The sequence below is a fragment of the Ascaphus truei genome, unplaced genomic scaffold (genome assembly GCF_040206685.1).
Source record: "Ascaphus truei isolate aAscTru1 unplaced genomic scaffold, aAscTru1.hap1 HAP1_SCAFFOLD_2566, whole genome shotgun sequence".
Taxonomy (NCBI): domain Eukaryota; kingdom Metazoa; phylum Chordata; class Amphibia; order Anura; family Ascaphidae; genus Ascaphus; species Ascaphus truei.
Window position 1 is genome coordinate 1 of NW_027455499.1, and position 17,500 is coordinate 17,500.

At 49.7% G+C, this 17,500-nt stretch overlaps 1 protein-coding gene across 2 annotated transcripts in view; it reads right to left on the bottom strand.

Moving 5' to 3' along the window:
• Positions 1 to 1,350: 1,350 nt before the first annotated feature.
• The window catches only part of LOC142481354 (uncharacterized), a 33,017-nt gene continuing 16,867 nt past the window's right edge, over positions 1,351 to 17,500 (bottom strand). For both annotated transcript variants that reach the window (XR_012795757.1, XM_075582821.1), the window contains exon 3: positions 1,351 to 1,490. The gene's annotated coding sequence lies outside the window, so the exon portion shown is untranslated. The remainder of the gene's footprint in view (positions 1,491 to 17,500) is intronic.

Below are 17,500 nucleotides of genomic sequence, written 5' to 3' on the forward strand. Positions count from 1 at the left end.
GGAAGGATCACATCTCAGGTATATGGGGAAGGATCACATGTCAGGTATATGGGGAAGGATCACATCTCAGGTATATGGGGAAGGATCACATCTCAGGTATACGGGGAAGGATCACATCTCAGGTATATGGGGAAGGATCACATCTCAGGTATACGGGGAAGGATCACATCTCCGGTATATGGGGAAGGATCACATCTCAGGTATATGGGGAAGGATCACATCTCAGGTATATGGGGAAGGATCACATCTCAGGTATACGGGGAAGGATCACATCTCAGGTATATGGGGAAGGATCACATCTCAGGTATATGGGGAAGGATCACATCTCAGGTATACGTGGAAGGATCACATCTCAGGTATACGGGGAAGGATCACATCTCAGGTATATGGGGAAGGATCACATCTCAGGTATATGGGGAAGGATCACATCTCAGGTATATGGGGGAAGGATCACATCTCAGGTATATGGGGAAGGATCACATCTCAGGTATACAGGGAAGGATCACATCTCAGGTATATGGGGAAGGATCACATCTCAGGTATATGGGGAAGGATCACATCTCAGGTATACGGGGAAGGATCACATCTCAGGTATACGGGGAAGGATCACATCTCAGGTATACGGGGAAGGATCACATCTCCGGTATATGGGGAAGGATCACATCTCAGGTATATGGGGGAAGGATCACATCTCAGGTATACGGGGAAGGATCACATCTCAGGTATACGGGGAAGGATCACATCTCAGGTATATGGGGGAAGGATCACATCTCAGGTATATGGGGAAGGATCACATCTCAGGTATACAGGGAAGGATCACATCTCAGGTATATGGGGAAGGATCACATCTCAGGTATATGGGGAAGGATCACATCTCAGGTATATGGGGAAGGATCACATCTCAGGTATACGGGGAAGGATCACATCTCAGGTATATGGGGGAAGGATCACATCTCAGGTATATGGGGAAGGATCACATCTCAGGTATACGTGGAAGGATCACATCTCAGGTATATTGGGAAGAATCACATCTCAGGTATATGGGGAAGGGTCACATCTCAGGTATATGGGGAAGGATCACATCTCAGGTATACGGGGAAGAATCACATCTCAGGTATATGGGGAAGGGTCACATCTCAGGTATACGGGGAAGGATCACATCTCAGGTATACGGGGAAGGATCACATCTCAGGTATACGGGGAAGGATCACATCTCAGGTATACGGGGAAGGATCACATCTCAGGTATACGGGGAAGGATCACATCTCAGGTATACGAGGAAGGATCACATCTCAGGTATACGGGGAAGAATCACATCTCAGGTATATGGGGAACGGGTCTCACCTCAGGTGTTGGAAGTTGGGGGGTGGTCTTCGGAGCCCCTCCTGGTCTGTAGGCTTCTGTTCCAGTCTCGCGGGGGGAGGTCGTGGGTCAGGGAGGATATTGGCCAGAGCGTGGTGGGAGGGCAGGGAGTGTCCATCTCTCTGCAGCTGAGAACAGAGGGGGCAACAAGGCACCCAGGGAGTCAGGTTACCAGCACAGGACAACCTGATGCTATCCTATCCCTGCAGTTATCTCACTCCTGAGTGCATTATTACCCTGAGGTAACCCAACACCTGAGTGCCCTATTAACCCGAGGTAACCCAGCTCTTGAGTGCCTTATTACACTCAGGTATCCCAGTTTCTGAGTTCCTTACTGCCCTAAGGTAACCCACACCATGAGTGCCTTACTGCCCTAAAGTAGCCCATCCTGAGTGCCTTACTGCCCTAAAGTAGCCCATCCCGAGTACCGTACTGCCCTACGGTAACCCACCCCGAGTGCCTTACTGCCCTACGGTAACCTATCCCCTGAGTGCCTTACTGCCCTAAAGTAGCCCACCCCCTGAGTGCCTTACTGCCCTACGGTAACCCACCCCGAGTGCCTTACTGCCCTAAAGTAGCTCACCCCCTGCATGCCTTACTGCCCTACGGTAACCTATCCCCTGAGTGCCTTACTGCCCTACGGTAACCCACCCCATGAGTGCCTTACTGCCCTAAAGTAGCCCATCCTGAGTGCCTTACTGCCCTAAAGTAGCCCATCCCGAGTACCGTACTGCCCTACGGTAACCCACCCCGAGTGCCTTACTGCCCTAAAGTAGCCCATCCCCTGAGTGCCTTACTGCCCTACGGTAACCCACCCCCTGAGTGCCTTACTGCCCTACGGTAACCCACCCCGAGTGCCTTACTGCCCTAAAGTAGCCCACCCCCTGCATGCCTTACTGCCCTACGGTAACCTATCCCCTGAGTGCCTTACTGCCCTACGGTAACCCACCCCTTGAGTGCCTTACTGCCCTACGGTAACCCATCCCCTGAGTGCCTTACTGCCCTAAAGTAGCCCACCCCCTGCGTGCCTTACTGCCCTATGGTAACCTATCCCCTGCGTGCCTTACTGCCCTACGGTAACCTATCCCCTGCGTGCCTTACTGCCCTACGGTAACCTATCCCCTGAGTGCCTTATCACCCTGGGTAACTTACAGAAGTAGAATAAGGTCTGTAAAACGTATCCATGCAATACCCGAGAGATAGCTGTGAGCCTGTAACCCAGGTGAGAGATAGCTGTGAGCCTGTAACCCAGGTGAGAGATAGCAGTGAGCCTGTAACCCAGGTGAGAGATAGCTGTGAGCCTGTAACCCAGGTGAGAGATAGCTGTGAGCCTGTAACCCAGGTGAGAGATAGCTGTGAGCCTGTAACCCAGGTGAGAGATAGCTGTGAGCCTGTAACCCAGGTGAGAGATAGCTGTGAGCCTGTAATCCAGGTGAGAGATAGCTGTGAGCCTGTAACCCAGGTGAGAGATAGCTATTGCACAGGTAACCTCCCCCCTCCCCCACACACACACCTTGTTCCTAAACATGATCACTTAATCAAATAGCAACATGACAGTAACACAACAGCCCGCGCTGACCCTTACTCACCCACAGGGAGCCCGACAGCATGAGGGGGCAACTGAGGGGAACGGGGAACACAGCCTCCCCCCCCCCCCCACTCTCTCTCTCCCCTTTCTTTTCCTCTGCCTTACCCTCTCCCTCTTTTTCTTCCCCCCTCTCTCTCTCTCTTTCTCTCCCCCTCGCTCTTTTTCTCTCCCCCCCCTCTTTTTCTCCCCCTCTCTCCCCTCTCTCTTCCTCCCCCCTCTCTTTTTCTCTCCCCCTCTCTCTCTTTCTCCCCCTCACTCTCTTCCTCCCCCCCTCTCTCTTTTCATCTCCCCCCTCTCTCTCTTTTCCTCTCCCCTCTCTCTCTCTTTTCCTCTCCCCTCTCTCTCTCTTTTCCTCTCCCCTCTCTCTCGTTTCCTCTCACTTCTCCCTTCTTCCTTCTCTATCCCTCTTGCTCCCTCACTATTTTGGCTTCCCCGGCTCACACACCAGTTGCCACAACATAAAGTCCCCTTGGAAACGGTCACCAACAGAATGGGAGGAGGGGAGGAAGGGGGCAGAGAGGCAAGGAGGGCAGAGAGCCGAGGAGGGCGGGGGAAAGGGGCCGCAAAGAGCCGAGGAGGGTGGGGGGGCTGCAGAGAGCCGAGGAGGAGGGGGGGGGGGCGGCAGAGAGGAGGTTGGGGGGGGGGTGGGACGGCAGAGAGCCGAAGAGGGTGGGGGGCGGCTGAGAGGTGAGGGCCAGAGAGGCAAGGGGGGGGGGGCAGAGAGGTGAAATGGGGGGCAGAGAGGCAGGGGGGACAGAGGTGAGATTAGAGGGCAGAAACGCGAGGAACGGGGGGCAGAGGCGAGGAACAGGGGAGGCAGAGAGGCGAGGAGCAGGGGGGGAGAGAGGCGAGGAGGGGGGGCAGAGAGGCGAGGAGGAGGGGGGGCAGAGAGGTAGGGGGCAGAGAGGCGAGGAGGAGGGGGGGCAGAGAGGCAGGGGGCAGAGAGGCGAGGAGGAGGGGGGGCAGAGAGGCGAGGAGGAGGGGGGCAGAGAGGCGAGGGGGGGGCAGAGGCGAGGAGAGGGGGGCAGAGGCGAGGATGGAGGGCAGAGAGGCGAGGAGGGGGGGCAGAGAGGCGAGGTGGGGGTGGGCAGAGAGGCGAGGGGGGTGGGCAGAGAGGCGAGGAGGGGGGGCAGAGAGTTGAGGAGGGGGGGGGGTCAGAGACCCAAGACCTGTGTAGCAGTGCAGTGAACACCCAGTCTGAATATCTAAAGGGGCCCATAACCTCTTTAAATGTGTCGGGAGGCAGTGCGTCCAAAAAGGGTTTCCACTTACTCAGGAATTTATCTGTTCTTTTCACATTATCTCCAAATGAGTCAAATGTTTCCCTCATCATAACTGCGAACAGATAAGATTCTTATTCTCCAATTGTTGGGGCGTATGGTTTTAGCCAGTTGACCAGAATCGGCTTGCGTGCCAAAAGGAGAATCATTCCCGCCAGCTGCGGCACACTGACCGTCAAGGTCTTCCAGCCTTCCATATATCCAAATAACATTGGTTTAATGTCGTGGGGAAGCTTTGTTTTTAGCAGTTTGTTTAGAAACCTTAAGGTTTTATTCCAGAATGTCTTTATTTTTCTGCAGTGCCACAGGCAATGTGAGATATTGGCGCTGGTACTGCCGCACTTTTTACACCCAATTGGAGAAATGTGTTGACATTTGTTTAGTTGTGCTGGGGTGAGGAATGCCCAATTCAATATCCTAATCTGCAGGTCCCTCAAATTTGCATCCAGAGTAATGGAACGGACACTCCCGAAGCCTCTGACCAGGACCTCTTGATCTATCAGATCAGGGAAGTCCACCTGCCATTTAACGAATCAGAGACTCCAGAGACCCACGGTATGGGTCTCTATAAGGGCGGAATAGATACGTTTAGATGTAAAACCCGTTTGAATGGAGATCTCAAGACCGGACGCCAAGGCATTGTGTTCTAATAGGGATGGATGTTCCCTCATCAAGGAAGTCACATAATGTCTCAACTGTAAGAAGAAGTATTTATTTAGTAATTTATATCTTTCGCTGAGTTGTTGAAAAGTTGGGAAAATGTATTGTCCCGTGTTAAAACAGTCTGCGACATGAACAAGTCCTCTACTGGCCCAGGTCCTGAAAACTGCGGTCTCTTGGGCTGCCGTAAAGTCTGAGTTCCCTACAATCGGTAACAACCTGGATACTCTCAGTGGTAGTTTATTTTCTGACTTTACGCCAGGCTCTTACAGTATCTCCAAATATGCCATTCAGAATGTTATTTGCATTATCCTTCTCCTGTAGGAAGAGCAGGAACCCCAGGGACTGTGGGAGAGCAGGAACCTCAGGGAGTGTGGGAGAGCAGGAATCCCAGGGAGTGCGGGAGAGAAGGAATCCCAGAGAGTGTGGGAGAGCAGGAACCTCAGGGAGTGTGGGAGAGCAGGAATCCCAGGGAGTGTGGGAGAGCCAGCTGTCCCTCTATTCCAAAATTCACAAACTCTGCCTTGTCAAATAGCCAATCCGTAGTGTACCTAGTCAGCGCCACCACGTTAAACGCTCCCACATCGGAGAGGTTCGGACCCGCCCGTTATCGGTCTGTAGCCTTTGTAGACTGATCCTGTGTTTTTGGTTGTTCCAAATAAAATTGGAAACAACTCTATGTATCTTTGTGGTAGCTTTTTTCCTTATAAGCAGGGGAAGCGTCTGAATGAAGTACAGAAGTTTCGGGAAAGAAACCATCTTAATTAAAGCAATCCTACCAGACAATGGTAGATTTGTCTATCCTGCCAACTCTGTCAATTTTGTTTATGATGGGAATATAATTCAGCTCATTATTTTGTTTATTTATAAAATATTTTACCAGGAAGTAATACACTGAGAATTACCTCTCGATTTCAAGTATGTCCTGGGCATAGAGGCTTCATATACTGTAGCTTCTGTAGGTTCAGGGGAAACTGAAAACCCAGATACTTAATGGAATCTTTAGCGACTTTAAATGGTGTTGGTGGGCCCATGAAATCCAGAGTTCCCCTCCTCAGCCAGAGAACCCACAGATTTTGTCAAATTTATTTTATAGCCTGAAAAAGTTTGGTAGTTGTCAATAATTTGCATTATTAGCGGTAACTGATTAGCCGGATCTGCACAGAACAAAAGCAAATAGTCTGCATATAAAGCCAATTGTATTATTTGGTTCCCAATTTGTAACCCTTTAATTGATTCTCTCAAAGTGATAGCCAGAGGTTCAATAGCCATATCAAATAGCAGTGGGGAAAGTGAGCAACCCTGCCTGGTCCCTCTATAGAGTTTGAACGGTCCCGATGATTTACCGCTGAAAGAGATTGAGGCCCTTGATTGGGCATAGATAGTTTTAACTGCCACATTAATAGCTGCAACCTTTAAAGGATTCATATTACTTTGTATTTTTCCCCACATTATCCCCAATGACCCAAACCTCTTAGTGGCCACCGAAGGTGGGATCATGTCCGAATCTGTCTCTATGGAAACGTCCACATTATGCTCCTCTTCGGATAAGGAAAGTTCCTCTACATCATCAGGATCTTCAGCTCTTGACCCCCAATCCCTCCTAAGAACAGAAAAATGATTCTTTACAAGCACCTCAGAAACTTCACCAGCACAACCTGAAGGAAGTCAAAGAGTCCCTCCAAGTCTTTTTACTGTGCCCTTCTTCCTTCTTTTAGCCTGTATCCAATTCTGCGTTCTGTTCTTATCTTTACTGCCCACCAGGATTATACTCTTGGCAAGTTCATCCATTGTTTTCTCAGACTGTTCTCCTTCTGGAAGTGAGTTTGAGGAGGTTCCCTCTAAAGGATCTGCTAATATTTCTTGGGCCATGTTTACACAATCTGTAAATTCTTCTTCCGCCAGTAGATCTGGGCGAACTTTGTCCGCAGGTGGATCTGGACAAACTTTGTCTGTAGGTGGATCTGGACAAACTTTGTCTGTAGGTGGATCTGGGCAAACTCTTGTCAGCAACTTTCAAGGCGCGATCATAAAATGCTTAATTTTCTTCAAAATCCACTTCCTGCTCCCATATTCCTAAAATATTGTGCCATGCTTTTGCACAACTCTGACAGGAATGTCAAAATTTACCACATAAATTACATTGAATCTTTGTACAACTTGCCCTCTCGTGGCCCAAGTACTGGCACAAGTTGCACTTTAGCACATCACATGTATTACTTAAGTGTCTGGCTGAACCACATCTATGGCACAAGTTTGGCTGACCATAGTAAAAACAGTTTCCTTTTTCTCTTCCAATTAAGAAAGAGTTGAGCAGATGTTTTGTAACATTGCCATGTCACTATAGTCTGACTTGTACTTTCCAGCCTCCTATCCAGATGTCTTCTTCAACCATGATTCTTGTAGGTGGAGCCAGTACCTCACACTGTCTGCCAAGCCATATCAGAATATCTGATATTGGGACCGACTAGTGTCTGAAGAGAATTGTTCCAGACTTTATTTCCGGTTTAGACAAGAATAGCTACAAAGGACTTCCATAATTCAGTGTTTTTAATACTCTCATATCTTGCCCACTTTCACTTTCTCATATCTTGTGCGTACATTTCATCTGCTCTGAAGCCCAATGATTCTTTTAATAGATGTCTTCCAATAAAAATCCTGTCAGGTTTCATCTCCTCTCCGCCTTTATACCTCAACTTTAGTACATTTCCCCTTTTCAAAGGTTGAGCATTGCCGGCCACAGCGCTTACAAAGGACCCCCACTCCAGGCTGAATGAGGTTCTGTATAAACTGGGGTTACCTTAATGCCATTACTTTGCTTTACCCCATCTTCTGATTGGGCCACTCTATTATCAGGAACTATCTGGATAGGAGCAGCAATTTCCGTCTCTACAGCTTTCATTTCACTCCCAGGCACTACAGGGTTAATGCTGTCTCCATTGCTGCTAATTACTACCTGCTGTTCTCCCCTCTCAGAGTTCTGAATCACAGGACCTGCTAATAAGAAGGGGTGTGGTAAGGTGGTTCTGTAAGTCCAGGTGAGCATGGGTTCTCTGGCTCACTGCTCTCAGGTACAAACTCAATTTCCAGCTGATCTCCTCTCAGAGTTTCTAGATTCTTACTTTGCTGCTTTCCATAGTTCTTTGTAATTTCTTTGACTTCTCCCAGGGTGGGAGTCTGAGGTAACCCAACATCACAGGTGTCTGCTGCTTTCTTTGCATGCAATGGGCTTTTAACCAAATATTCTGCTGCACCTGCTATTAACCCCTGGGATGCTGGAAGCTCTGGAACAGATCCTTGCTCACAGTCTGATACACCCTGAGGTGAGTCCCCTTTCCTGAAGTCTTTGGACCCTATTTCAGGGCTGTTACCTTCTCCTGTAGGAACCTTTAGCCTCCGGTCCTTTGCTTTCCTTTCCTGGGATAAGTTCTCTGTTTTATCTTTGGGCTTCACAGACTTGTTCTGGGATCTTGTTTCTCTCCCACTTCTTTTAGGTGTCACCACACTTATCTTTTCTTGAGAGCTTTTAATGTGACCCTTACTGGGGTTCTGGCTTCTTGTTCCACAACATGAATCTGCACTTTGCTCTGCGCCCCGCTCTGCACTTTGCTCTGCGCCCCGCTCTGCACTTTCCTCTGCGCCCCTCTCTGCGCCCCGCTCTGCACTTTGCTCTGCGCCCCGCTCTGCACTTTGCTCTGCGCCCCGCTCTGCACTTTGCTCTGCACCCTGCTCTGCGCCCCGCTCTGCACTTTGCTCTGCGCCCCGCTCTGCACTTTGCTCTGCGCCCCGCTCTGCACTTTGCTCTGCACTGTGGGTTAGCAAATGAATTGTTTTCAAAAGGGAACGTTTCTGTTTGACCGGAACCACTGCTATTTTAGCAATCTCACCTTCCAATCGGGTTAGTTCATCACGCAGACGATGTATTTGCTTCTTGTGCACATTTCTCTCAGAAACTCGAAGTTTCTTTAATTTAATGTTTTCTTCTTCCAACTCTGCCTTCTCCCTGTTATACCTCTGCAATAAAGCTTCTCTCTCTTCTCCCTGTTATACCTCTGCAATAAAGCTTCTCTCTCTTCTCCCTGTTATACCTCTGCAATAAAGCTTCTCTCTCTTCTCCCTGTTATACCTCTGCAATACAGCTTCTCTCTCTTCTCCCTGTTATACCTCTGCAATAAAGCTTCTCTCTCTTCTCCCTGTTATACCTCTGCAATAAAGCTTCTCTCTCTTCTCCCTGTTATACCTCTGCAATACAGCTTGGTTCTCTTCTCCCTGTTATACCTCTGCAATAAAGCTTCTCTCTCTTCTCCCTGTTATACCTCTGCAATAAAGCTTCTCTCTCTTCTCCCTGTTATACCTCTGCAATAAAGCTTCTCTCTCTTCTCCCTGTTATACCTCTGCAATACAGCTCGGTTCTCTTCTCCCTGTTATACCTCTGCAATAAAGCTTCTCTCTCTTCTCCCTGTTATACCTCTGCAATACAGCTCGGTTCTCTTCTCCGTTATACCTCTGCAATAAAGCTTCTCTCTCTTCTCCCTGTTATACCTCTGCAATACAGCTTGGTTCTCTTCTTTCTTAAGCAGGTTCTGTTCTGCTCTTTGCTTTCTCTCCAAACTCTCCTGTACCTTGCATTCAGGCTCCCCAAGGCCTACACCTCTGTGTTAACCTACACCTCTGCTGCAGCCTGCGGCCTCTCCTACTTCCATCTCCACCACACAGCCACCAACCCCTGGGTCTAAGGCCATCCTGGCTCCCCTGCAGGAGCTCACCTGCAGCCCATCCTGGAGGGGTTATAGGGAGAGGTAATATGGGGCAATAGGAGCTTTTCAATTATCAGTGAATACAGATACTCAGTAGTAAATGCACTATATAGAACATATATGGGTGACCAGACGTCCCGGTGTTGCCGGGACAGTCCCATTTTGTTCTGGGCTGTTCCGGTTGCCTGTCCGTCCCGGAAATGTTCCGGTTTTTGCCCCAGGTCCCGTGCGCGAGTCGGCGGCGGTGCGCGGGGCGGTGCCGGCGTGAGGAGGATGCGGCAGCCAGTGAGTATGTTTTTCAATGGTAGAATGCCAGGGGGCGGGGCTTTAGAGTAGAAGCAGGGGATTGGTTGGAGGTCAGAGGATGCCGGGGGCGGGGCTTAGTACCGGGGGGGGGGGGGCAGATGTGGTGAGCTGAACTGCTTCCCAGTGTGTGTGTGTGTGTGTGTGTGTGTGTGTGTGTGTTCTGTTTATCTGTCTGTCTGTCTGTCCTGTGTGTGTGTCCTGTCTGTCTGTGTCATATGAGGAGGGGGAGATACTAATTAGTGTGGCACAAATAAATTAGCTTTATTTAGAAAACCGTAGAGCGTTGGATCCCTTTTTTCCTTAATTTTAATTAATGAATACATTTTTTTTTATTTAATTTTAATTTATGTCAATTATTTATTTAATTTTAATTTGTTCATTATTTTAATTTTAATTACACATACACACATACACTGTGAGGGAGCAGAGAGAGCGAGAAAGGGAGGGAAGGGGGGGAGACGAGAGTTTGTGCTATGTTAAGAATCGAAAATAAATACATTTTTGAAGTAGTAATCATCCCCTCCGAACTGGCCATTCTTGGCCAATAATGCCCTGGCTGTAAGAGTTGAAGGGCCCAAGCAAAGCCCCCACCTCTATACACACAAACACACACACTGCAGCCCCCACCTCTATACACACAAACACACACTGCAGCCCCCACCTCTATACACACAAAAACACACTGCAGCCCCCACCTCTATACACACAAACACACACACTGCAGCCCCCACTTCAATACACACAAACACACACTTCAGCCCCCACCTCTATACACACAAACACACACTGCAGCCCCCACCTCTATACACACAAACACACACTGCAGCCCCCACCTCTATGCGCACACTGCTGCCCCCACCTCTATACACACACTTACACACTGCTGCCCCCACCTTTATACACACCAACACACTGCAGGGTCCACCTCTATACACACAAACACACTGCTGCCCCCACCTCTATACACACACTTACACACTGCTGCCCCCACCTTTATACACACAAACACACTGCAGGGCCCACCTCTATACGCAGTGCTCGACAAACCCGGTCGCCAACTCGCCAGCTGCGATCGGATATTGGCTCGTGGCCAGTAACCTTTCCCCTGCTCTGTAAAAAAAAAAAAAGCCCCTATTCGAAAAAAAAAAAAAAAATCGGAAAAAAAAAAATCTGAGCTGATTGGCTGTGACGCGGGATGGAGTTGCCAGGACTTCAAACAGCCCTTTCTGCACAGGTAAGTAATGGGGGGGGGGAGGGGGGGGGCGTGCGTGCGTGCGTGCGTGCGTGTCTCCTCCTCCTCCTCCTTAGTATCCTCTTGTATAATTGTGTCAGCTCCTGTAACTTACAAGACCTGCACTGATCCGGTCATGGCGGAGTTTGGACAGGTGCTTGAGGTGGGGGGAATACACTTTAAATATTTATATATACACTGATACATCTTCCCCCCTCCCTCCGGTGCTACCGCTGCCCGCGCGGGTCTGAGGATGTTGCAGTAGCCAGGGTGCTTCTCTCTCCCCCCCTCCCTCCGGTGCTACCGCTGCCCGCGCGGGTCTGAGGATGTTGCAGTAGTCGGTGTCTCCCCCCCCCCTCCCTCCGGTGCTACCGCTGCCCACGCGGGTCTGAGAATGTTGCAGTAGCCAGGGTGCTTCTCTCTCCCCCCCTCCCTCCGGTGCTACCGCTGCCCGCGCGGGTCTGAGGATGTTGCAGTAGCCAGGGTGCTTCTCTCTCCCCCCCTCCCTCCGGTGCTACCGCTGCCCGCGCGGGTCTGAGGATGTTGCAGTAGTCGGTGTCTCCCCCCCCCTCCCTCCCCCGCTACCGCTGCCCGCGCGGGTCTGAGGATGTTGCAGTAGTCGGTGTCTCCCCCCCCCTCCCTCCCCCGCTACCGCTGCCCGCGCGGGTCTGAGGATGTTGCAGTAGTCGGTGTCTCCCCCCCCCCCTCCCTCCCCCGCTACTGCTGCCCGCGCGGGTCTGAGGATGTTGCAGTAGTCGGTGTTTCTCCTCTCTCCCCTCCGCGCGTCCCTTCCTCTGTGTGTGTGTGTGTGTGTGTGTGTGTGTGTGTGTGTGTGTGTATTTCTGTGTGTGTGTGTGTGTGTGTGATTGAGTGTTTCTGTGTGTATGGGAGAGAGAGAATGTGTGTGTGCAGGACACCAGAGGTAACCACCCAGTCAGTCACCCCCCAAAGTCAGTCACCCCCCACCCACCCAGTCAGTCAACCCAGTCAGTCACCCCCCCACCCCCCCATCCCCCCACCCAGTCAGTCACCCCCCCCACCCCCCCCCCACCCAGTCAGTCACCCCACCCAGTCACCCAGTCAGTCACCCCACCCCCCCACCCAGTCAGTTACTCAAGCTTCACACGGGAGACATCGGAACCCCCCCTAACCCAGAAGACAGGTAGGGAACACATCCCCTCCAATGTATAACATTGTGGGAATGAGGGTACCTGGACATTGAGGGACTGCGGATCAGGTAAGATCCCAGGTGGGATTGCTGCTTTAAATATTGTGAAGCGGGGACGTCCAGACACTGGTTAAGGTCATTCACATCTGTCTTTTTTTTCTATATCCGACATTTACACACACACACACACACACACACACACACACACACACACACACACACACACACACACACACACACACACACACACACACACACACACACACACACACACACACACACACACACACACACACGTAACAAGGACTAATTGTAGTATAATGTAATACAATAAATAAACTTATGTCAAAAACGAATGTTCTTACTAGGAATTTACTCAATTTATTTTATTTATGTATTTTTTTAAAAGCGGGGGCGGGGTTGGGGGCAGGGTTGGGGGCAGGGTTGGGGGCGGGTTTGGGGGCGGGATTAGGTGGCGAGTAGATTTTTTGGTTCGGCGAGTAGATTTTTGGGTGATTTGTCAAGCACTGTCTATACGCACAAACGCACACTGCAGCCAGGGTTGCCACCTTCTATTGAAGGCTAACGCGGAGATAACAACATTTTTTAGATCTATTTATTATATATTTATTTATCTTGCCTTTGGCTGTATCCTCCCCTCCAAATTCCGCCAGCATGGCTGCGCGACGTCACGTAATGCACATTGCCATAACAACGAGCCGCTCCGTGACGTCACGCGGCATCAAGTTGACATGACAACGGGACGCATTATGGCGCCCAGGCATCACGTGATGCCACATTGTCACGGCAACATGTCACTGCCTGACGTCAGTGTCTCGTTGTCATGGCAACGGGGTGAGTCATGTGATGTAATTTGTTTAAAAAAATATATATATATGTGTCCCGGTTTTTCATTTTGAAAATCTGGTCACCCTAAGATATATTATATAGCAGAGGAGACGGTGCCTACAGTACATGCAGAGCATTAGGTGTCATACTTCATGTAACCACCAGAGGCCGCTGCTATATCACACATATGTCATTAGTAACAAGGAATGATGCCTTTTACTGGACCAACAAGCAGTTGATACGTTGCAAGCTTTCCAACCCATCGGGTCCTTCATCAGTTGGAAAGCGTGTAACATATCAACTACTTGTTGGTCCAATAAAAGATACCGTACCCCCTCCTCCCTCTCCCTCCTGTTACTACATGGGAGAAAGGACACGCCCGGCTCCCCCCCTTCCAACTAACATGTATTCAGGGTACACGGAGGTGAATTGTGGGCAGACGGGGGGACAGAATTGTACCAATGACTATATATATATATATATACCGGCTGAATCCCGGTAAGTAGACTGGTGCAGATGCCTCAAGCGACCCCCCGGCATTTAATTAAATGCCTGGGGGAAGAGCACGGGGCAACTGCCTGCGCCCCCCCAGCAAAATCTCCCGCCCCCCAGTTTGCGCACCCGTTATATCGGGGTAATAGGAGGAGTTATAGGGAGCGGTTATATGGGGTAATAGGAGGAGTTATAGGGAGCGGTTATATGAGGTAATAGGAGGAGTTATAGGGAGCGGTTATATGGGGTAATAGGAGGAGTTATAGGGAGCGGTTATATGGGGTAACAGGAGCAGTTATAGGGAGCGGTTATATGGGGTAATAGGAGGAGTTATAGGGAGCGGTTATATGGGGTAATAGGAGGAGTTATAGGGAGCGGTTATATGGGGTAATAGGATGAGTTATAGGGAGCGGTTATATGGGGTAATAGGAGGAGTTATAGAGAGCGGTTATATGGGGTAATAGGAGGAGTTATAGGGAGCGGTTATATGGGGTAATAGGAGGAGTTATAGAGAGCGGTTATATGGGGTAATAGGAGAAGTTATAGGGAGCGGTTATATGGGGTAATAGGAGGAGTTATAGAGAGCGGTTATATGGGGTAATAGGAGGAGTTATAGGGAGCGGTTATATGGGGTAATAGGAGGAGTTATAGAGAGCGGTTATATGGGGTAATAGGAGGAGTTATAGGGAGCGGTTATATGAGGTAATAGGAGGAGTTATAGAGAGCGGTTATATGGGGTAATAGGAGGAGTTATAGGGAGCGGTTATATGGGGTAATAGGAGGAGTTATAGAGAGCGGTTATATGGGGTAATAGGAGGAGTTATAGGGAGCGGTTATATGGGGTAATAGGAGGAGTTATAGAGAGCGGTTATATGGGGTAATAGGAGGAGTTATAGGGAGCGGTTATATGGGGTAATAGGAGGAGTTATAGGGAGCGGTTATATGGGGTAATAGGAGGAGTTATAGAGAGCGGTTATATGGGGTAATAGGAGGAGTTATAGGGAGCGGTTATATGGGGTAATAGGAGGAGTTATAGAGAGCGGTTATATGGGGTAATAGGAGGAGTTATAGGGAGCGGTTATATGGGGTAATAGGAGGAGTTATAGAGAGCGGTTATATGGGGTAATAGGAGGAGTTATAGGGAGCGGTTATATGGGGTAATAGGAGGAGTTATAGAGAGCGGTTATATGGGGTAATAGGAGGAGTTATAGGGAGCGGTTATATGGGGTAATAGGAGGAGTTATAGAGAGCGGTTATATGGGGTAATAGGAGGAGTTATAGGGAGCGGTTATATGGGGTAATAGGAGGAGTTATAGAGAGCGGTTATATGGGGTAATAGGAGGAGTTATAGGGAGCGGTTATATGGGGTAATAGGAGGAGTTATAGAGAGCGGTTATATGGGGTAATAGGAGGAGTTATAGGGAGCGGTTATATGGGGTAATAGGAGGAGTTATAGAGAGCGGTTATATGGGGTAATAGGAGGAGTTATAGGGAGCGGTTATATGGGGTAATAGGAGCAGTTATAAGGAGCGGTTATATGGGGTAATAGGAGGAGTTATAGGGAGCGGTTATATGGGGTAATAGGAGCAGTTATAAGGAGCGGTTATATGGGGTAATAGGAGGAGTTATAGAGAGCAGTTATATGGGGTAATAGGAGGAGTTATAGGGAGCGGTTATATGAGGTAATAGGAGGAGTTATAGAGAGCGGTTATATGGGGGAATAGGAGGAGTTATAGGGAGCGGTTATATGGGGGAATAGGAGGAGTTATAGAGAGCGGTTATATGGGGTAATAGGAGGAGTTATAGGGAGCGGTTATATGAGGTAATAGGAGGAGTTATAGGGAGCGAGTATATGGGGCAATTTAAGTTAAACATATTTCAAATACAGCAGTGCCGGGTATACGGCGGGTTCGCCGTTCTGCGCATGCACAATTTCAAATTCAACATGGCGGCCCCCTTCTCGGTGCCGCCGTATCAGCGGATCGCCGAAAAGCGGAGCCCTGCTGTAAACATATTTCTTTCTGTGTATAAAAGCCGATTTTTAAATGTTTTAAATTCTTTGTTTAATATGAAAAAAATACAGCTTTGTTTTTGGGGAAGAATGCGTTTTAAGAAACGACAGAAATTGGCTTTAATTAATAAAAAAAACAACTTATTCGTTAAAATAACATGAGCCAGTTGTATTAAGAAAAACACATTTGTTATGTGAAAACACCGTTTTGTACTAAAAAATAATAAATGTGTATTATAAGAAATAATACGTTTCAGTGTTATAAGAAAAGGCGTCAATTAAAAAAACATTTCATATCAAATATGGTGTGAGGAACAAAGCAATAGGAGCAGTTATAGAGGGGGTAATAGGAGTTATAGGGAGGGGTTATATGGGGTAATAGGAGTTATAGGGAGGGGTTATATGGGGTAATAGGAGGAGTTATAGGGAGGGGTTATATGGGGTAATAGGAGTTATAGGGAGAGGTTATATGGGGTAATAGGAGGAGTTATAGGGAGGGGTTATATGGGGTAATAGGAGTTATATGGAGGGGTTATATGGGGTAATAGGGAGTCATAGGGGGCGGTTACATGGGGAAAAAAGTAGTTATAGGGGGTGAAAGTCAGTGGGTGAGGGTGGTGTAGGGTCAGGGGTGGACTAGAATAAGTTCTCAGTTCCCCCCCCCGCCCCTTCTCTCCGTCTCGTCCATCCCTCCCCTCACTGTTCTCTCCGTCTCGTCCCCCCCTCCCCTCGCTGTTCTCTCCCTCTCGTGCCCCCTCCCCTCGCTGTTCTCTCCCTCTCGTGCCCCCCTCCCTGCGCTGTTCTCTCCCTCTTGTGCCCCCTCCCCTGCGCTGTTCTCTCCCTCTCGTGCCCCCTCTCCTGCGCTGTTCTCTCCCTCTCGTGCCCCCTCTCCTGCGCTGTTCTCTCCCTCTCGTGCCCCCTCCCCTGCGCTGTTCTCTCCCTCTCGTGCCCCCTCTCCTGCGCTGTTCTCTCCCTCTCGTGCCCCCTCTCCTGCGCTGTTCTCTCCCTCTCATCCCCCCCTCCCTGCGCTGTTCTCTCCATCTCATCCCCCCTCCCTGCGCTGTTCTCTCCCTCTTGTGCCCCCTCCCCTGCGCTGTTCTCTCCCTCTCGTGCCCCCTCTCCTGCGCTGTTCTCTCCCTCTCATGCCCCCTCCCCTGCGCTGTTCTCTCCCTGTCGTGCCCCCTCTCCTGCGCTGTTCTCTCCCTCTCGTGCCCCCTCTCCTGCGCTGTTCTCTCCCTCTCATCCCCCCTCCCTGCGCTGTTCTCTCCATCTCGTGCCCCCTCCCCTGCCCTGTTCTCTCCCTCTCGTGCCCCCTCTCCTGCGCTGTTCTCTCCCACTCGTGCCCCCTCTCCTGCACTGTTCTCTCCCTCTCATCCCCCCCTCCCCTGCGCTGTTCTCTCCCACTCGTGCCCCCTCCCCTGCGCTGTTCTCTCCCTCTCGTCCCCACCTCCCCTCGCATATTGATTCTCCCTCTGGTCTCTATAAATCTCTCTCATTACTCAGCTTGTTATTTACACATCGCTCTGGCTTCTAATCAACTTCCCCCAAGGAGCCATAAATCTGCCCTGAGGATACACACAGACTGTATGTATATATACAGTACACACACACACACACACACACACACACACACACACACTGTATGTATATATACAGCACACACACACACACACACACACACACACACACACACACACACACACACACACACACACACACACACACACACACACACACACACACACACACACACACACACACACACACACACTGTATGTATATATACAGTACACACA